The sequence below is a fragment of the Budorcas taxicolor genome, chromosome 12, assembly GCF_023091745.1.
Source record: "Budorcas taxicolor isolate Tak-1 chromosome 12, Takin1.1, whole genome shotgun sequence".
NCBI lineage: Eukaryota > Metazoa > Chordata > Mammalia > Artiodactyla > Bovidae > Budorcas > Budorcas taxicolor.
Window position 1 is genome coordinate 27,637,307 of NC_068921.1, and position 22,590 is coordinate 27,659,896.

Consider the following 22,590-nt stretch of genomic DNA (forward strand, 5'->3'; position numbering starts at 1 on the left):
TTCAAAATCCAGTGTGTACATTTGCTGCATATCTCAGTTCAGACTGGGTTTCCCTGATGGCTCAGTGGTAAAGAATCTGCCTGCAATGCAGAAGATGCAAGTATAGTCCCTAGGTCAGGAAGATCCCCTGAAGAAGTAAATGGTAAACCACTCTAGTATTCTTGTCTGGAAAATTCCACGGACAGAGGAGCCTGGGGGTCTATAGTACATAGGGTCGCAAACAGTCAGACATGACTGAGCACACACACACGGAAGTGATCACTTCAGACTAGCACACTGCAAATGCTTGACAGCCATATGTAGTTAAAGGCTTCCATACTGAGAAGCACAGCTTTAGAGTCTTGCTTCTCAAGCTATGATTTGAACATCAGTCTCATTGGCAGCATCTGAAAAAACATTAGACAGGCAAGATTTCAGGTTCCACCCTAGACCTACTGAATCAAAATCTTCATTTTAGCCAGATATGTAGGTAATACTAAAGGTTCATATTAAAATTTGAGAAGCACTAGTCTAGGAAGGTGTAGTGTAGAGAAAAGATCTGAATGATAACTGGGAATTAGGAGCACTAAAGAAATGTATAAGAACCACCAATGACTATAATGAGTGAGAAGGAGAAGAATTCAAGGGTATGTAGGTAGTTGTTTATAAGGAACCAGATAAAACCATTTTAATCTGAGTGTTTTATAATCTTCAAAATGAAAATAATCCAGCCCATTTTGCAGGGCTGTTAGGATTAGAGACAGGATGATAAAGCAATTCACATGATGGCCTGGCTTCTGGACATGGAAGTTTTATATAACTCTATTACTGATGATCAAGAGTCAGATGAAGACTCTAGTGCTGCAAGATTTTAACTACAAGGAACGTGTTTGATATGATATGAAAATTAATCAAATAGGGAGAAGTAGAGAGCATCACTGTTGTCACAAGCACAAATTCTGGGTGATTGACAGAATTCTCAAGTGAAAAACTCATGTCAGAGCAAATTCACCCAAGGTAGGATGGGAGAGGGGAAATTCCCTCAGAGGTCAATGCACATGTTAGAATTCATACATTATGTTCATAAGTACACTGTGGCCATCCCTCACCAAAATATGTTGCACAACTTTGGGTGTCTGATTTACCAATTAATTAACAAGACTAAAAGGACCAGATAACTGGTCTGTGTGCTCATCTAACATCTGGCTCTTCCACTAAATGGCATGTTGGTCAAGATGCCTTATTCTGACTATCAAAAGAGGTCAGCGTATTTGGGAACATCATCCAGCTGTAAGTAATGCAATACTAAGGAAACCTACTAATATATTTGCTAGAAGTTTTACCCATCCCTCCTTTATTCTAAGGACTATGTATCAAAAATATCAACTATTACAAAAAGAAAGGGAATTGATTCTGTGGGAATAGAAAGGTTCTGGTTTGGGGAATCACAGTTGTAGTTGAAGCTGTTCTAGTCCTGTAGGAGTTCTAGTTGTAGCTCTGACATATTGTTTTCTTAACTCAGAATTTTAACCTCTTGTGGCCTCACTTCTGACCTATTAAAACAAGGTTTAATAGGTTACTCTCTTCCCTTTCTTATCTTTAAAAAATAGGGTATTGACTGAATAACAAAAGTGCTTTTCTTAAATATACGTTCTTAAATTTCTTTAGTCATTTCCAGTTGTATTTTTGTTTTTTTCAAGTTTTTACTTTTTATTGTGGTGAATACAACATAAAATTTACCATGTCAACCATTTTTAGGTGTACAGTTTGTAGCATTAAATACATTCACATTATTGTGCAGCCATCACCACCACTCATTTCTAAACATTTTGTATCTTCCCAAACTGAAACTGTACTCATTTAACACTAGCTCCTTCGCTCTGTTCCTCCAATCACCATTTTATCTTCTCTCTCTATGAATCTGGTCACCCAAGTACCTCATATAATTGGAATCCTACAGTATTAGTCCTTTTGAGTCAGGCTTATTTCATTTAGTATGATGTCTTCAAGGTTCATCCACTGTGCAGTGTATACCAGACTTTCATTCATTTTAAGGTGAAATAATCTTCCATCCTATGTATGTGCCACATTTTATTAATCTACATTTGGGTATAGTGGCATATGCTTTGAAGATGTAAGTTGCTGAAATTCACTGTAGTGGGGCTGGAACAGGGAAATAGATGCATTGGTGTATTTTCTTGGACGTCAAGGGTTAATGGCGCCTTTTCCTAAACATCAGGAAAGAGAACAAAGAGCATACAAGGTTATTATTTATCACGGTTAGGGGTTGATGCTGAAGTATAAAAACAGAGAAAAGCCTGTCTGTCAAAATGTAAGGGAAGGACAAACCCAACAATTAGAGCCATCAAAAGTCTGAAATAAAGCCGTGCAAAGACTAAGAAGCCACTTAAGCACCCAGTGCTGAAAGAAAAGAGGGAAATAAGGCACATTTTGGTCCCAAATGTGAATGTCAGCTATAGTATCTTCGGTAGGACATTCTTTCCATTGATAATTCCTTCAGATAATGTCAACTCTTAATGCATATGAGTTAGTCGGGGTTCAAAGGTTCACACCAATAATAATGTTTGTTTCCATGTGCCCATTTGGATTATAATAGATCTATGACTATCACTAGGTTTATGAATCATTAAAGTTTACTAACAGTTCCAACAAAGGTCCGTCTAGTCAAGGCTATAATTTTTCCAGTGGTCATGTATGGATGTGAGAGTTGGACTGTGAAGAAAGCTGAGTCCCGAAGAATTGATGCTTTTGAACTGTGGTGTTGGAGAAGACTCTTGAGGGTCCCTTGGACTGCAAGGAGTTCCAACCAGTCCATTCTAAAGGAGATCAGCCCTGGGATTTCTTTGGAAGGAATGATGCTGAAGCTGAAACTCCAGTACTTTGGCCACCTCATGCGAAGAGTTGACTCATTGGAAAAGACTCTGATGCTGGGAGGGACTGGGGGCAGGAGGAGAAGGGGACGACTGAGGATGAGATGGCTGGATGGCATCACTGACTCGATGAACGTGAGTCTGAATGAACTCTGGGGGTTGGTGATGGACAGGGAGGCCTGGCGTGCTGCGATTCATGGGGTCGCAAAGAGTCGGACACGACTGAGCAACTGAACTGAACAGTGACAGTTTTTCTAAAGTAAATTCTATTGACTTCAAGTAGCAAAAGAAAACACAAAGCAACTGAAACAATCTTTCTGGTGTCAGTAACTCTATGAAATTAATGAAATTTGAAAGTCATCTCAAAATAGAGTTCACAGAAAACCTTCAGGGCAAAAAGGAGTGGGTTAGAGGAGGTGATGCTGAAAAAAGTCTCTGCTCATCCCCACTATACTGACCTTTCCAGGAAAAGTTTGAATTGTTGGAGGCTGAAACTAGGTTAGAGATATGAGAAACGTGATTCCAGTTCTTGTTTTACATCAACTAGAAATAGATGTAGGTTAACAAGTTTCTCTTTGAAAATGAAATTCTTTCTCATAGCTTAGTTAGAAAGAAGTTAGGTTGGGGGCCCATCTCAGGGCACTCTGGACATTGGCATCCATATGCTGTGTGGAACCAGAGAGAAGTCAGGGCTCTCTGAGGTTATGTACGGACAATTAGCATATTCTTAATTCAAACTTTTTTTACTGGGCAAAGAGCAGAGATAAAAACTTGGAGAAGAAAAGGCTTTTTTTAACCGATATTTGAGAATTCATAAATGGTCATTCATTCATTAATTCATAATTCATTCACTCATAAATGTTCACATCTCCATAGTCAACTCTCTAAGGCAATATAGGACAAATAAAATATGAGAATATGGGTCAAAAAACTTCTAAGTTTGCTTTCCACCTTGCTATTTAATAGCTGTGTAACCTTGAACAATCTGCTTAACCTGTCTTGGTCTCAGTTTTCTCATCTTTAATTGCTTGTATGAGAATTGTCTGTGGTGTTTCATGATAATGTACAAAGAATGCCGCTGCCTAGTAGATACTCAATAAATGTCAGTAATCTCCCCTTGTTTTGTTAAGTTTCAGTTCAGTTCAGTCGCTCAGTCGTTCTGACTCTTTGTGACCCCATGATCCAGAGCACGCCAGGCCTCCCTGTCCATCACCGACTCCCAGAGTTTACCCAAACTCATGTCCATTGAGTTGGTGATGCCATTCAATCATCTAATTACCTGTCATCCCCTTCTCCTCCTGCCTTCAATCTTTCCCAGCATCAGGGTCTTCTCAAATGAGTCAGCTCTTCACATCAGGGGGTCAAAATATTAGAGTTTCAGCTTTAACAATGAACACCCAGGACTGATTTCCTTTAGGATGGACTGGTTGGATCTCTTTGCAGTCCAAGGGACTCTCAAGAGTCTTCTTCAACACCACAGTTCAAAAGCATCAATTCTTTGGCACTCAGCTTTCCTTATAGTCCAACTCTCATATCCATACATGACTACTGGAAAAACCATAGCCTTGACTAGATGGACCTTTTTTGGCAAAGTAGTGTCTCTGCTTTTTAACATGCTGCCTAGGTTGGTCATAACTTCCCTTCCAAGGAGTAAGTCTTTTAATTTCATGGTTGCAATTGCTATCTGCAGTGATCTTGGAGCCCAAAAATATAAAGTCAGCCACTGTTTCCACTGTTTCCCCATCTATTTCCCGTGAAGTGATGGGACCAGATGCCATGATCTTCGTTTTCTGAATGTTGAGCTTTAAGCCAACTTTTTCACTCTCTGCTTTCACTTTCATCAAGAGGCTCTTTAGTTCTTCACTTTCTGCCATAAGAGTGGTGTCATCTGCATATCTTAAGTTATTGATATTTCTCCTGGCAATCTTGATTCCAGCTTGTGCTTCTTCCAGCCCAGCATTTCTCATGTTGTACTCTGCATAGAAGTTAAATAAGCAGGGTGACAATATACAGCCTTGACGTACTCCTTTTCCTATTTGGAACCAGTCTGTCCTTCAATGTCCAGGTCTAACTGTTGCTTCCTGACCTGCATACAGGTGTCTCAAGATGAAGGTCAGGTGGTCTGGTATTCCCATCTCTTTCAGAATTTTCCACAGTTTTTTCTGATCCACACAGTCAACGGAATTGGCATAGTCAATAAAGCAGAAGTAGATGTTTTTCTGGAACTCTCTTGCTTTTTCGATGATCCAGCAGATGTTGGCAATTTGATCTCTAGTTCCTCTACTTTTTCTAAAACCAGCTTGAACATCTGGAAGTCCGTCGTTCACATATTGCTGAAGCCTGGCTTGGAGAATTTTGAGCATTACTTTACTAGTGTGTGAGGTGAGTGCAATTGTGTAGTAGTTTGAGCATTCTTTGGCATTGCCTTTCTTTGGGATTGGAATGAAAACTGACCTTTTCCAGTCCTGTGGCCACTGCTGAGTTTTCTAAATTTGCTGGCATATTGCATGCAGCACTTTCACAGCATCATCTTTTCGGATTTGAAATAGCTCAACTGGAATTCTATTATCTCCACTAGCTTTGTTTGTAGTGATGCTTTTTAAGGCCCATTTGACTTCACATTCCAGGATGTTTGGCTCTAGATGAGTGATCACACCATTGGGATTATCTTGGTCGTGAGGATCTTTTTTGTATAGTTCTTCTGTGTATTCTTGCCACCTCTTCTTAATATCTTCTGCTTCTGTTAGGCCTGTACCATTTCTGTCCTTTATCAAGCCCATCTTTGCATGAAATGTTCCCTTGGTATCTCTAAATTTTCTTGAAGAGATCTCTAGTCTTTCCCATTCTGTTGTTTTCCTTTATTTCTTTGCATTGATCGCTGAGGAAGGCTTTCTTATCTCTTCTTGCTATTCTTTGGAACTCTGCATTCAGATGCTTATATCTTTCCTTTTCTCCTTTGCTTTTTGCTTCTCTTTTCACAGCTATTTGTAAGGCCTCCTCAGACAGCCATTTTGCTTTTTTGCATTTCTTTTTCTTGGGGATGTTCTTGAACCCTGTTTCCTGTACAATGTCATGAACTTCTGTCCATAGTTCATCAGGCACTCTATCTATCAGATCTAGTCCCTTAAATCTATTTGTCACTTCCACATAATCATATAAGGATTTGATGGGTATGATATAATAGGTGTAATCATAAGGGATTTAATTTAGGTCATACCTGAATGGTCTAGTGGTTTTCCCTACTTTCTTAAATTTAAGTCTGAATTTGGCAATTATGATCCCAGCCACAGTCAGCTCCTGGTCTTGTCTGACTGTATAGAGCTTCTCCATCTTTGGCTGCAAAGAATATAATCAGTCTGATTTCAGTGTTGACCATCTGGTGATGTCCATGTGTAGAGTCTCCTCTTGTGTTTTTGGAAGAAGGTGTTTGCTATGACCAGTGTATTCTCTTGACAAAACTCTATTAGCCTTTGCCCTGCTCATTCTGTACTCCAAGGCCAAATCTGCCTGTTACTCCAGGTGTTCTTGACTTCCTACTTTTGCATCCCAGTCCCCTATAATGATAAAGGACATCTTTTTGGGGTGTTAGTTCTAAAAGGTCTTGTAGGTCTTCATAGAACCGTTCAACTTCAGCTTCTTCAGCGTTACTGGTTGGGGCATAGACTTGGAGTACTGTGATATTGAATGGTTTGCCTTGGAAATGAACAGAGATCATTCTGTCGTTTTTGAGATTGCATCCAAGTACTGCATTTCAGACTCTTTTGCTGACCATGATGGCTATTCCATTTCTTCTAAGGTATTCCTATCCACAGTAGTAGATATAATGGTCACCTGAGTTAAATTCACCCATTCCAGTCCATCTTAGTTTGCTGATTCCTAGAATGTCGATGTTCACCCTTGCCATCTCCTGTTTGACCACTTCCAATTTGCCTTGTCATGGACCTAACATTCCTGGTTCCTATGCAATATTGCTCTTTACAGCATTGGACCTTGCTTTTAACACCACTCACATCCACAGCTGGGTGTTGTTTTTGCTTTGGCTCCATCCCTTTATTTTTTCTGGAGTTATTTCTCTACTGATCTCCAGTAGCATATTGGGCACCTCCTGACCTGGGGAATTCATCTTTCAGTGTCCTATCATTTTGCCTTTTCATACTGTTCATGGGGTTCTCATGGCAAGAATACTGAAGTGGTTTGCCATTCCTTCTCCAGTGGACCATATTCTTTCAGACCTCTCCACCATGACCCGTCTGTCTTGGGTGGCCCCACATAGCATGGCTTAGTTTCATTGATTAGGCAGCTATGGTCCATGTGATCAGACTGGCTAGTTGTCTATGATTGTGGTTTCAGTCTGTCTGCCCTCTGATGCCCTCTCTCAGCACTACCATCTTATTTGGGTTTCTCTTACCTTGGACGTGGTGTATCTCTTCACGGCTGCTCCAGCAAAGTGCAGCCACTGCTCCTTACCTTGGACATGGGGTAGCTCCTCTCTGTCGCCACCCCTGAACTTGAGAGTGGGGTAGCTCCTCTCGGCTGCTGCCCCTGACCTTGGATGTGGGATAGCTCCTCTCGGTTGCTCCTATTTAGGAGTACATATTTGTTCACTCACTCAGTCGTCCATTCTTCAATTACCTATTTATATGTATGTGCCTAGCACTGTTGTAATCAAATGCAGTTATTCGTCAAATCATTCATTTTCAATGTTATTATCTTTACAATGAAGTACTGTAGCTTTAAAAATAATTAATTCCTTCTGAGTTAATTAATAATAAGTTCCTCCTTCCATAAGTCAGTTACTTTGGTATTATAAATGTTCATGGTTTGAAATTATGTACTGTATATGTAAAATGGGATGAAAAGTATATCAACTGAAATACCTTAACAATGAAACAGAAATAAAAGTCTCACTGAGACCTAACAAATTCAAAAGGATATTGTTGGTAAACTTTTGTTTTTATGTAATCTGTTACAGGGTTACCATATTACAATAACTAACTACCAAAACAGCTATAGAGTTGATCTTGGGTCCACTGGGAGTCCAACAATATCCTAAAAATACACTGATTAGAACATTTTTCAAATTTTTTTCAAATCCTACAGGATTACGGTGGGGAAAGCTCTGGGTAACTATCCTCAGAGAATTTTTTCTATAATCATTATATTTTGGGATGGGAATTCTAATGAAAGAGTGATAAATACTGAAACAGTCTAACAAATAGCCTTCTGTTCTTAAAAGCTAAATTACAGGGAAAATGGGCATGAGGAAAAAGCTAATTTAAAAATTAATTGTCTAGAAAATTTTCTCACTTGTTTATGATGTATTTTAAGAAATCAAATTCTAACTTATTTAAACTTGGTTAGCAAGTTCAAAATTAAACACGAGAACATTAATATTTCCTTAAGGCCACTGCAATTGTAATTTTTGAATGAATATTAAAGTTGAGCTTAAGAGTTGGGCTTAAGACGTATTCATTCAATTATGATAGTTTTGATAATTTTTGTATTCCCCTGGGAGTTGGACATTTTGTGTGTGTGTGTGTGTGTGTGTGTGTGTGTGTGTGTGTGTGTATTTTCTAATTCTAAGGTCATGATAACAACAGTCTATCTTGCTTCTGGAGGTACAAAGTGGGGCCATACTGGCCTTGAATCAAACTGATTTCCTTTGATTATTACAACTCATCTACCTCCTTCACATTTTTTTATAAATACGGAGTTCTTTTTTTGGGGGGGGTTTACATGTGGTTTTTAAAATGCATTTTTAAATTAATAGGCTTTATTTTTAGTCCAATTTTAGGTTTACAGAAAAACTGTGTGGAAAGGACAGCATTCCCAAATACCCCATGTCTCCCTCTTTCCCTATCCCAACACTATTTCCCCTATCATCAACATCTTTCATTAATGTGGTGCATTTGTTGCAATTGATCAGTCACTATTAACACATTAATTGAAATCCACAGTTTACATTAGGGTTCACTCTTTCTGTCATACAGTCTATGGATTTTGGCAAAAATTTCATGATATATATTTGCATTATAGTGTCATACAGAATAGTTTGACTGCTCTGAAAATCCCCTGTGCTCCACCAATTCATGGCTCTATCTTTCCCCCAGAGTTCCTGGCAACCACTTATCTTTTCATTTGTCTCCATTGTTTTTTTTTTTCCAGGATGTATGTAGCCTTCTCAAATTGCCTTCTTTCCCTTTGGCACTACATATATGTTTCCTCCATGTCTTTTTATGACTTGTTAGCTCATTTCTTTTAAATGCTGTATAATATTCCATTGTCTGGATGCACCACAGCTTATTTCATTCACCTTCTAAAGTATATCTTGGTTACTTCCAAGTTTTGGCAATTACAAACAAAGCTGAAATAAACATTTGCATGCAGATTTCTGTGTGGACATAAGTTTTCCATCTGGGTAAATATTGAGGGGCACAACTGCAAGATTATATCGTAACAGTATGTTTCATTTTATAAGAAATTGTCAAACTATCTTCCAAAGCTTTACCATTTTGCATTCTCATCATTAATGGAAAAGAGTTCTTCTTTCTTCATATCCTCACCACCATTTAGTACTGTCAATACTTCTGAATTTTAGCCATTCTAACAGGTATGTAGTTGCATGTCATCGTTGGCTTAATTTGTGACCCCTTGGAAGATAATGTTGGGTATCTTTTCATATATTTATGAAAATTTGTCAAGGTATATTTTCTTTGGTGTCCAAGTTCTTCGGACATTTTAAAACTGGGTTGTTATCTTACTGTTGCACACTAAGCGTCTCTATTTTAAATATCAGTCTTTCATCAGATATATATTTTTCAAGTTGTTGTTAGCTTATCTTTTCATTCTCTTTAACAGTGTCATTCACAGAGCAGAAGTTCTGAATTTTTACCTATTTTTTTTCCTGGATTATGCTTTTGGTGTTATGTCTCAAAAGTCATCACCCAACTCAAGGTCATATAGATTGTCTTATATGTTACCCTCTAGGAGTTTTATAGTTCTGTGTTTTAAATTTATGTCTATGATCCTTCTTGAGTTAATTATGCAAAAGCTGTAAAGTCTATTTCTAGATTTATATATTTTTTCCATGCAGATGTCCAATTGTTCCAGCACCATTTGTTGAGAAGATTATCATTTCTCCATTGAATTGCTTGTGTTCCCTTGTCAAAGATCAGTTGATTAAATCTGTGTGGGTCTTTTCTGGGTTCTCTACTCTGGAGCTTATGTTATTATCAATAATTGTGATTTATATCCTTTTGCTTCATTGCATTATTGGTTATTAATAATTTTCTTCTTGTTTTATTCACGTAAAATTTAGATACAGGAAAACACACAGACTCATTCTCTTCTCATACCTGATGAGCCTCTTGATTTTTTAAGTACAACAATATTAAACAGCTGATGTTTCATAATGTAGTATTTATGAGGGAAAAACCTTTTAAAAACTGAAAGCCCATCTTAAGTTCAGTTTAGTTCAGTTGCTCAGTCATATCCGACTCTTTGCGACCCCATGGACTCCAGCACACCAGGCCTCCCTGTCCATCGCCAACTCCCAGAGTTAACTCAAACTCATGCCCATTGAGTCGGTGATGCCATTCAACCATCTCATCCTCTGTCATCCCCTTCTCCTCCTGCCTTCAATCTTTCCCAGCATCAGGGTCTTCTCAAATGAGTCAGTTCTTCGCATCAGGTGGCCAAAGTATTGGAGTTTCAGCTTTAGCATCAGTCCTTCCAATGAATATTCAAGACTGATTTCCTTTAGGATGGACTGGTTGATTTTCCTTGCAGTCCAAGGGACTCTCAAGAGTCTTCTCCAACACCACAGTTTAAAAGCATCAGTTCTTTGGTGCTCAGCTTTCTTTACAGTCCAACTCCCACATCCATACATGACTACTGGAAAAACCATAGCATTGACTAGATGGATCTTTGTCAGCAAAGTAATGTCTCTACTTTTTATTATGCTGTCTAGGTTGGTGATAACCTTTCTTCTGAGGAGCAAGCATCTTTTAATTTCATGGCTGCAGTTACCATGCAGTGATTTTGGAGCTCCCAAAATAAATTCTCTCAGTTTCCCCTTCCATTTGCCATGGAGAGATGGGACTAGATGCCATGATCTTAGTGTTCTGAATATTGAGTTTTAAGCCAACTTTTTCAATCTCTTCTTTCACTCTCATCAAGAGGCTCTTTAGTTCTTTGCTTTCTGCCATGAGGGTGGTGTCATCTGCATATCTGAGGTTATTGACATTTCTCCTGTTAATCTTGATTCCAGTTTTTGCTTCATCCAGCCCAGCATTTCTCATGATGTACTCTGCATATAAGTTAAATGAGCAGGGTGACAATATACAGCCTTGACGTACTCCTTCCCGTACTCCTTTTCCTTTCCTTGACATACTGGTCCCAATTTGGAACCATTCTTTTGTTCCATGTCCAGTTCTAACTGTTCCTTCTTGAGCTGCATACAGATTTCTCAGGAGGCAGGTAAGGTGGTCTGGTATTCCCATCTCTTGAGGATTTTTCCAGTTTGTTGTGATCCACACAGTCAAAGGCTTTGGCATAGTCAATAAAGCAGAAGTAAATGTTTTTTCTGGAACTCTCTTGCTTTTTTGATGATCCAGTGGATGTTGGAAATTTGATCTCTGATTCTTCTGCCTTTTCTAAATCCAGTTTGAACATCTGGAAGTTCACGGTTCATGTACTATTGAAGCCTGGTTTGGAGAATTTTGAGCATTACTTTACTAGTGTGTGAGATAAGTGCAATTGTGAAACAGTTTGAGCATTCTTTGGCATTGCCTTTCTTTGGGATTGGAATGAAAACTGACCTTTTCTAGTCCTCTGGCCACTGCTGAGTTTTCCAAATTTGCTGGCATATTGCATGCAGCACTTTCACAGCATCATCCTTTAGGATTTGAAACAGCTCAACTGGAGTTTGATTACCTCCACTAGCTTTGTTCATAGTGATGCTTTCTAAGGCCCACTTGACTTCACATTCCAGGATGTCTAGCTCTTGGTTGGTGATCACACCATCATGATTATCTGGGTCATGAAGATCTTTTTTGTATAGTTTTTCTGTGTATTCTTGCCACCTCTTTTTAGTATCTTCTGCTTCTGTTAGGTCCATACCGTTTCTGTCCTTTATTGTGCCCATATCTGCATGAAATGTTCCCTTGGTATGTCTAATTTTCTTGAAGAGATCTCTGCCGACCTTACTCTGAGCTTATTTTTCCAGAGTAGAGGCTGTCACCATCATGACTGCCAGCGTCATGACCAAATATCCTGTAGGTGGACTTGGTTCAGTTTAGTCTGAATCCAAGGTCTGTGCTGCATTCACTTGTCATACTTTATGCAAATCAGGTAATCAAGAATCAGTGTCTACAATTAAAGAAATGGAAATAATTATGCATACTAGTCAGGACTGTGATAAGGATTAATGATAAAATGTATCTGAAAGGACTTTTGTAAAATGTGAAATCCTTCAGAGATGCTGGGTGTTGCTTTTACTTAATAATAGAACTTGGAAGCTTTCAAAGTGCAGTATTAGAGAAGACTTTTGACAGTCCCTTGGACAACAAGGAGATCAGTCAATCCTACAGGAAATTGGTCCTGAATATTCATTGGAAGGATTGATGATGAAGCTGAAGCTCCAATCCTTTGGCCACCTGATGCGAAAAACTGACTCACAGGAAAAGACCCTGATGCTGGGAAAGACTAAAGGCAGGAGGAGAAGGGGATGATAGAGGATGAGATGGTTGGATGGCATCACTGACTCGATGGACATGATTCTGAGCAAGCTCCGGGAGTTGGTGATGGACAGGGAAGCCTGGCGTCTTTCAGTCAAAAATGTCAGACATGACTGAGCGACTGAACTGAAGTAAGAACTTGGAAGAACTAATTTAAAGATCAGTACATCTAGATGCCATCAGACAGCTAATGGTTTCAAGTTAGCTATTAAAGCATTGAGTTCAGTTCAGTTCAGTTCAGTCACTCAGTCGTGTCCGACTCTTTGCAACCCCATGATTTGCAGCACGCCAGGCCTCTCTGTCCATCACCAACTCCCGGAGTTCACTCAAACTCATGTCCATTGAGTCGGTGATGCCATCGAGCTATCTCATCCTCTGTCATACCCTTCTCCTCCTGCCCCCAATCCCTCCCAGCATCAGAGTCTTTTCCAGTGAGTCAACTCTTCGCATGAGGTGGCCAAAGTACTGGAGTTTCAGCTTTAGCATCATTTCTTCCAAAGAACACCGAGGGTTGATCTCCTTTAGAATGGACTGGTTGGATCTCCTTGCAGTCCAAGGGACTCTCAAGAGTCTTCTCCAACACCACAGTTCAGAAGCATCAATTCTTCGGGACTCAGCTTTCTTCACAGTCGAACTCTCACATCCATACATGACTACTGGAAAAACCATAGCCTTGATTAGACAGACCTTTGTTGACAAAGTAATGTCTTTGCTTTTCAATATGCTATCTAGGTTGGTCATAACTTTTCTTCCAAGGAGTAAGCGTCTTTTCATTTCATGGCTGCAATCACCATCTGTAGTGATTTTGGAGCCCAAAAAATAAAGTCTGACACTGTTTCATTAAAAGATAATAAAATCACTAAGAATGCTTTTTATAAATGCCTTTCAAAGAAAAAGACTCAACCAAATTTCATCAAGCTGTGTTGAAGTTTGTTACTTAAGGCATATTTTGTTGTTATGCAGTCATCAGGTAGTGTCCGACTCTTCACAACCCCATGAACTGCAGCAGACCAGGCCTCCCTGTCACTCACCATCTCCTGCAGTTTGCTCAAGTTCATGACCATTGCATCACTGATGCCATCCAACCATCTCATCCCTCTTTTCTTTTTGCCTTCAATCTTGCCCAGCATCAGGGTCTTTTCCAATGAGTTGCTGTGGCCAAAGCATTCAAGTTTCAGCTTCAGCATCAGTCCCTCCAATGAGCATTCAGGGTTGATTTCCTGTAAGGTTGACTGGTTTGATTTCCTTGCTGTCCCAGGGACTCTCAAGAGTCTTCAATACCACAGTTCGAAAGCACCAGTTCTTCGCCACTCTGCCTTCTTTATGGCCCAGCTCTCACAACAGTACATGACTACTGGAAAGACCATAGCCTTGACTATATGGACCTTTGTTTTTTAACACAGTTTAGGTTTGTCATAGTTTTCCTGCCAAGAAGCAGTCATCTTCTAATTTCATGGCTGCAGTCACCATCCCACATGATTTTAGAGCACAAGCAAAGGAAATCTGTAACTGCCTCTACCTTTTCCCCTTCTATTTGCCACGAAGTGATGGGACCGGATGCCATCTTAGTTTTTTGAACGTTGAGTTTTAAGCCAGCTTTTTCACTCTCCTCTTGCACCCTCATCAAGAGGCTCTTTAGTTCCTCTTCACTTTCTCCCATTTGAGTTGTTTCATGTGCATATCTGAGGTTGTTGATATTTCTCCCAGCAATCTTGATTCCAGTTTGTGATTAGATATATAATAAAACTATTGTTCTTGCCCACCAATGTTATATACAATATGCTTTGGGAAACAGATGCCTAAGAGCAGGGTTCCAGGACACTGGTGGTTAAGAGAAAGGTAAAATGCCAGGCCAGAGGGTGTCCTAAATATAGGTATTTTCTGAATTCAGTTTCCTAAGTTGAAATAATAAAAGAACAATCTACTTCAGTTATATTTAATATTCTTATAATGCACAATTCATAGATTATCTTCTTTTACTCCAGATGGCTCAGAATACCTATTTACTTCAAAGCATGCCCAATAAAACCTTAATATCTGTTGCCATAATTGTTATCACAGACATGTAGTGACTTTCAGGAAAACCAAGGGTTTTTGCGTACATGAAGACAGCCAGATTTTTCAGCCACTAGTCTTACGGGGACTTTAGTAAATGTTTTGTAATTTTTATAGTGGAATAAATACTCTATTTTTTCCTAAAGGACTCAGGGGAAAACTGACTTTAGCCTGTTGTTTTGGTGAAATAAAATTGCTATTTCTGAGAATTAACTCATGTATGTGTTGTTTTGTTTGCTTGCCTTAAGATAAACTGTAGGATGCATAATTATAATGTGACAGATTTCCATTTGCCACATATATAAATTAATTTCATTATTTGGTATCTTTATCTTTTATAAAGTAGGGTTCCTCCCTTCAAAGCTTTTCCAGACTAGATGGGGAGAGAATATTAATAAATGTGAACCAAAATTAAGTGTAATCTATTTAACTGTGGAAATGGTTTGTAATTCCATGAAACTGAATTTATTTCATGTTAGTTCAAAAGTTAGCATTAGAATCCTTTCATCCTGTTGGTTTTCTTTTTCGTATAAAAATTCTACAAGGTGTTACATATTTTTGTAGCTGTCTGATAGTGCTACCTAAAATCTTTCTAGGCTCAGATCCCTTCAAAGTTTTTCTTTTTTTCTTTGTGTTGTGCTACTACAGGGCATTCTGACCATGAAGCAAAAAAATAGGCAACGGATCAAGAGGCAGAATTTTCCATTTAATTTGGTGTTATCTTAGAAAAAGGGGCTAAAGTTGCTAATTTGAATAGATACTTTGTCTACATGATTTTTATTATAGGGGACAAAAGAGAAAACTCCCTAGAAAAACTGAAAAATAAAGAAAAATAAAATACATCTCAAAGTATTTTTTGAAACTCTTAAAATACATATTATTTATTCAATAGAATAAATTGACTAGTAAGCTCCCCTTAGGACTTGTGCTCTGTGCCCAATCACTCAGTCGTGTCTGACTCTTTGTGGCCCCATGGTCTGTGGCCTGCCAGGCTCCTCTGTCCATGGACTTTTCCAGGCAAGAATCCTGGTGTGGGGTGTCATTTCCTTCTCCAGGGCATCTTTATGACTCAGGGATCGAACCCATGTCTCCTGCATCTTGTGAATTGGCAGGCAGATGCTTTACCACTAGTACCACCTGGGAAACTCTTAAGACTTACTGTGTATATAAAGCATGGATCCAATGAAGTACTGATCTCACAGACATTCACTTAAGATTTATAAGTAAATAGGTTGGCAGGTACAGTAGCAGATACTCACTTGAGCACACATTTCCCAGAGAACTCTATAATCTTTAGGTCAGTTCAGTTCAGTCGCTCAGTCGTGTCTGACTCTTTGCGACCCCATGAATCGCAACACGCCAGGCCTCCCTGTCCATCACCAACTTGTGAATGTAAATGTTAACACTTTTTTAATACATAGATACACAGTGTACTTTATACTTTTAACGTTTATGGTTAATGAGCTGTTTCTTACATAAATGCATTATTTAGGCTTCAGAAGGGTTGACTGGGGCTGTAGTAGCCTAGATTATTCTTGTAATTAGAATAGGAACCCCCATAACCATCACTTTTCACTACAGAGACAACCTAAAGGAATAAAGAACAGAAGCTACAAAGCCATGATTCTTTGTTACAATAATGTAGAAATGGGATATATGTCCTGGGTCGTTTAGTACATTATAGAAAACAGTAGAGAAGGTATTTAAAGAAGCGGTTTATAACCCAGAGCCATTTGAAGAAGTTGCATTATATGAAAGAAAACCTAGCATCCAGAAAGATAAGCTAGGGACAACTGAAAACTGAAGATTAGGATATTACTCTGCAGGCAAGGGAAGCAAAAATGAGATATTTCACTTTGCTTATTTGAGCAAATATATAAAAATTTATGTTTATGCTGTTAAATTTAATTAATATTTCCTAGGCTGTGAGGTATCCCAGCAGGCTGCTGACTTAAGACCCTCCAGTCATTGGTCTAATATTCCCTCTTGTTATTTTCTTTTTCAACCATCTATGCACTGGGTTTTTCACCTTCCCTGTTCTCATAAGCTCCCATGCTCTTAATTCCCAGAAGAAGAATATTTCTAGGTCTTCTTAAATTTTACCCTTCTCACAACACAGTCACACTGCAAAAGGTGAGCTGATTATTTCTGTGGCTGGCAGGCACTTGCTATAGACCATGTAACATCTCATTTCTGGACTCCTGCATAGCATCTTTCTCTCATGAAAAGAGGGAAAGGGTATAACATACCACTCCCCGCATTAAAATCTGTTCAAGTTTCTGTTTGAGAGTTAGTGAACTTGAACACAAACTTACTGCTGACAACACTGCGTAAGAATGTGGTACAGTATAAACAAGGAGCATAGCCCAGGTCTCTGACTGGGGAGCAAGCTCAGTATCTGATTTGTGTAACTAATAAATAATATAAAATATGCAGAAAGATACAAGCACTACAGACAGCTACCACACTTAATTTTTAACTACCAATACATTAGAAATTTTGTTCATTCTCAAAAGCAAAATAACCCTAAAATAAGTTGAATTTGTGATAAAGATTTTAGGGGTTGAAAGAATTTGGTTCATTTTGTGAAGAGTTTCTCACCTGGGTAATTGTGATGGGACGTACTGTGAATTTTAATTGCCAAGCCAACCAAAAATGAAGGTAATTCAACTTGTCATTCCTTAAAGCATAATACTCATCAGAATGGAAACTGAGCTCTTCAGAGAGAAGCAGATGTCTTCCCTTATGTATCTGTTAAATGCCCAGAAACTTCCAAAAGTGCACAGAAGGAGCTATCAGACACCAGACTAGAAATTCTGCCAATCTGTGGGGACTGGAACCTCCACCAAAGGATTCTTCCTTAGGGATACCAAGAGCAAGGTGCAGTGCAATGTCTCCAAATCTCTGGACGCCTGGGGGAACATCATGAATGATGTTAAGAAGCAGCATCTAATGGGCGCATATCATTTACTACCACAGGAGCAGTAGAAGACAGTATTTACATATCCTCCCTTAGCCATGTCTCTAAACATCTTTCAATTAAAGCTTCAAAGAAAATTCCAAAACAAATCCTGAACAAAACCTAGCATGATGTTTTGTTTTTCAACCATGGCTTAATAACCCTTGCTTTTAATGGAGGACTCAGTATGTGTGAAGTAACAGATTCTGAAAGTGCAGGAGGAGGAAGAGCTGGGATTATGTTTTCCCACAGCTGCCCCTCTATGAAACTCTTCTATAGGAATCTGAGTCAGGATCGTTCCCTTAAATTAAGTCGACAGCTTAAATTAAGTCGACAGCTTCGACAGCCTACGGTCTAATAAGGAAGAAAGATATGCATCATCAAGAGATTTCAGTAAACATTTTGGAAACAAATTAGATAAGGGCGAAAGTAAAGAAAAAGTAATCCATTTAGTGATGAGTTGTTACATAATTACATAGGTATGCTTCTTATAAATGTTTGAAGTATGGCTCCTCTACATTCCCTTTTAATACATTATAATACTCTGGTTCAGAAAAGTGGGGGAGAGGTCATTAGTAAGCTTTTATATGGAGATAAACTTGGTAACATTAACTATAAGTTTAAATCATCTATTGGTATCTTGATACAATGCAAAATTTTGCTTATTTTGTGCCAAGATGAATGGTATTACCATCCAGTTGATAGAAAAATCATATCCTCAAATAATATAACATGCACTTGAGAATAGGTAGCTGGTTTTAGAGACTGTCACTTCCTGTCCCATACTCTTTCACTAATCTATCGATGCAGCTAGAGGGAGGCCTAGCTTAAAGAGCCAATAATACAATATTCTTTACATTAAACTTGTGCTTAGAAGAAACCAGCCACATGCTTGTTTTTTTCCTTTGGATAGCAAATTTTTAACATAAAGAAGAGTAATTAATATTTCTGCCTCAAAGTTTAGTTGATTATTTATTCTGTTCCCATTTTATCATAACCAAAATAAATACAGGACAAAAATAATTGGTATAATGCATACTGTATATTATAGTTTAAAAGTGAAATAATGTAAATCCATTAAATTTTAAATTTGTGATGAAATACTTGCTGTAATTATCATTTCCAGACTGATGCAGGCTTTTTTAAAATCTTCCTCTTCTAACTGAGATGTTACCTCTATATGCTGAAATTGCCTTCTATTCACTTTCTCATTTAATGCCGCTTTCCTCTAACTTCATGACATAATTATCATGTAAAGGTATTAAATCCTCAAAATGCCTTCCTATTTTTAAATATAAGCTCTTCTTTAATCATAAATAACTTACCTAATCAGCCCAGACAGGGGATTCAGGGAAGGCTTCCTGGAAATGGTGTTTTTCTTATGAGCTCCTCATGTCATGACATTTATATATATTTTTACGGTCATTGGAAGGACTGATGCTGAAGCTGAAACTCCAATACCTGGACCACCTCATGTGAAGAACTGACTCACTGGAAAAGACCCTGATGCTGGGAAAGACTGAAGGCAGGAAAAGGGAACAACAGAGGATGAGATGGTTGGATGGCATCACCAATTCGATGGACATGAGTTTGAGTAAACTCCTGGAGTTGGTGATGGACAGGAAAGCCTGGTGTGCTGCAGTCCATGAGGTTGCAAAGAGTTGGACACAACTGAGAGACTGAACTGAACTGAACTGAACTGAACTGAACAGTCATATGTAGGGCTTCCCAGGTGGTGCTAGTACTAAAGGATCCACCTGCCAATGCAGGAGATGCAAGACATGGGTTTGATTCTAGGGTCTGAAAGATCCTCTGGAGGTGGAAATGGCTATCTGTTTCAGTATTCTTCCCTGGATAATCCCATGGACAGAGGCACCTGATGAGACACAGTCCATAGGGTTGCAAAGAATCAAACATGACTGATGCAACTTAGCACACATGCACACCATTGTCATATTTAATATTGTCAAACTGTTCTTCAAAGTATTTGACCATTTTACACTTTTACCAGTGGATATGAATGGGAAGCAGCACTAAAGCTTACATTGCTTTTCTTGCTTTTTTGACAAATAATGTTGATATAACATCATATATAAGATTATTTAATATATTTAGGTCAGCCATTTAATATATTATGTATACAACTTAATATTCTCCCCACCTTCAATATGTAAAATTTCTAGACCTAATGCTAAATAAGCTGATTTTTTAAACAATATAAAACAGATTTATTTGCATGCACAACAATGAGGATTAGGATCTGAGATGAAAAGGCAAGCATGCTTCTGTCAAACAGAGAAGATCAAGATTCATAAGAAACTGTCTTTGGGACCTGCTGGGTGGGAAGACCTGCTGTGTTACCTTCAGATACTGTCTCTTTACCTGACACATTGGATGCTTCAGCAGCCTTTTTGGATTGTCCATCCTAGGCTGCTTTTTCTAAGTCCTTTAGATAGTTAAGCTAGTATTACTGATAGCTTATGTTCCTGATCTGTTCACCCAGGAGCTTTTTCATGAAGCATGAGTTTTTGTTTTTTTCTTTTATTCTTAGAAGCCGAGGTTCTTAGGTTTTTCAGGAGCTTTCTGATATATTCAACAACTCAAGAAACTAACTCTTACTCAATTATTAGTCCCTGGTGCTATTTACACTCAGTTAAACCAGAATGGCTGTTTACCAAAAGGGAAGTTCCCATATTCATTTTCTCTTACCCAGTTAAAACTGTGATTTCTATTAAGACAATTTCTATTAACACAGTAATGGTTATTCGTAGTTGAAAAAATGATAAGGTAAATATATAGGAAAACTCAATTCCTTAGCTTAATAAGTCATTAGAATAATTCTGTCCAAAAGTAAAGCTTAAATGTATTTCTTTTTCAGTTTATTCTGAATTTTATACAGACATATATGAAAGCAACCATACAGTACTTAGGGAACAACTCATTAACACTAGGTGGATAAACACACACACACACAAACATACATAATATGTATAAATGTGTGTGTGTATATATATATAAATAAATATTTTTGAAATATGTTAACAAATCTCCCTTGGATAAATATATAGCTAAATCAAATTCTATAAATTATGTCCAGGCTTTCAGTTCAGTTCAGTTTAGTCGCTCGTCGTGTCCGACTCTTTGGGACCCCAAAAATCACAGCACGCCAGGCCTCCCTGTCCATCACCAACTTCCGGAGTTCACTCAGACTCAAGTCCATTGAGTCCGTGATGCCATCCAGCTATCTCATCCTCTGTCATCCCCTTCTCCTCCTGCCCCGAATCCTTCCCAGCATCAGAGTCTTTTCCAATGAGTCAACTCTTCACATGAGGTGGCCAAAGTACTGGAGTTTCAGCTTCAGCATCATTCCCTCCAAAGAAATCCCAGGGCTGATCTCCTTCACAATGGACTGGTTGGATCTCCTTGCAGTCCAAGGGACTCTCAAGAGTCTTCTCCAACACCACAGTTCAAAACCATCAATTCTTCAGCGCTCAGCCTTCTTCACAGTCCAACTCTCACATCCATACATGACCACTGGAAAAGCCATAGCCTTGACTAGGTGGACCTTTGTTGGCAAAGTAATATCTCTGCTTTTGAATATGCTATCTAGGTTGGTCATAACTTTTCTTCCAAGGAGTAAGCGTCTTTTAATTTCATGGCTGCAATCACCATCTGCGGTGATTTTGGAACCCCCCAAAATGAAGTTTAACACTGTTTCCACTGTTTGCCCATCTATTTCCCATGAAGTGATGGGACCAGATGCCATGATCTTCGTTTTCTGAATGTTGAGCTTTAAGCCAACTTTTTCACTCTCCTCTTTCACTTTCATCAAGAGGCTTTTTAGCTCCTCTTCACTTTCTGCCATAAGGGTGGTGCCATCTGCATATCTTAGGTTATTGATATTTCTCCCGGCAATCTTGATTCCAGCTGGTGTTTCTTCCAGCACAGCTTTTCTCATGATGTACTCTGCATAGAAGTTAAATAAGCAGGGTGACAATATACAGCCTTGATGTACTCCTTTTCCTATTTGGAACCAGTCTGTTGTTCCATGTCCAGTTCTAACTGTTGCTTCCTAACCTGCATATAGGTTTCTCAACAGGCAGGTTAGGTGGTCTGGTATTCCCATCTCTTTCAGAATTTTCCACAGTTTATTGTGATCCACACAGTCAAAGGCTTTGGCATAGTCAATAAAACAGAAATAGTTTTTCTGGAACTCTCTTGCTTTTTCCATGATCCAGCAGATGTTGGTAATTTGATCTCTGGTTCCTCTGCCTTTTCTAAAACCAGCTTGAATATCTGGAAGTTCACGGTTCATGTATTGCTGAAGTCTGGCTTGGAGAATTTTGAGCACTACTTTACTAGCATGTGAGATGAGTGCAATTGTGCGGTAGATTGAGCATTCTTTGGCATTGCCTTTCTTTCGGATTGGAATGAAAACTGACCTTTTCCAGTCCTGTGGCCACTGCTGAGTTTTCCAAATTTGCTGGCATATTGAGTGCAGCACTTTCACAGCATCATCTTTCAGGATTTGAAAGAGCTCAACTGGGATTCCATCACCTCCACTAGCTTTGTTCGTAGTGATGTTTTCTAAGGCCCACTTGACTTCACATTCCAGGATGTCTGGCTCTAGATTAGTGATCACACCATCGGGATTATCTTGGTTGTGGAGATCTTTTTTGTACAGTTCTGTGTATTCTTGCCACCTCTTCTTAATATTTTCTGCTTCTGTTAGGTCCATAGCATTTCTGTCCTTTATCAAGCCCATCTTTGCATGAAATGTTCCCTTGGTATCTCTAATTTTCTTGAAGAGATCTCTAGTCTTTCCCATTCTGTTGTTTTCCTCTATTTCTTTGCATTGATCGCTGAGGAAGGCTTTCTTATCTCTTCTTGCTATTCTCTGGAACTCTGCATTCAGATGCTTATATCTTTCCTTTTCTCCTTTGCTTTTGCTTCTCTTCTTTTCACAGCT

General features: G+C 38.7%; 1 long non-coding RNA gene across 1 annotated transcript in view; it reads right to left on the bottom strand.

Moving 5' to 3' along the window:
- Nucleotides 1-2,006: 2,006 nt before the first annotated feature.
- Nucleotides 2,007-22,590, bottom strand: part of LOC128057880 (uncharacterized) — a 35,545-nt gene continuing 14,961 nt past the window's right edge. Inside the window, exon 3 of the long non-coding RNA XR_008200345.1 lies at nt 2,007-2,207. This is a non-coding gene — a long non-coding RNA (uncharacterized LOC128057880). The remainder of the gene's footprint in view (nt 2,208-22,590) is intronic.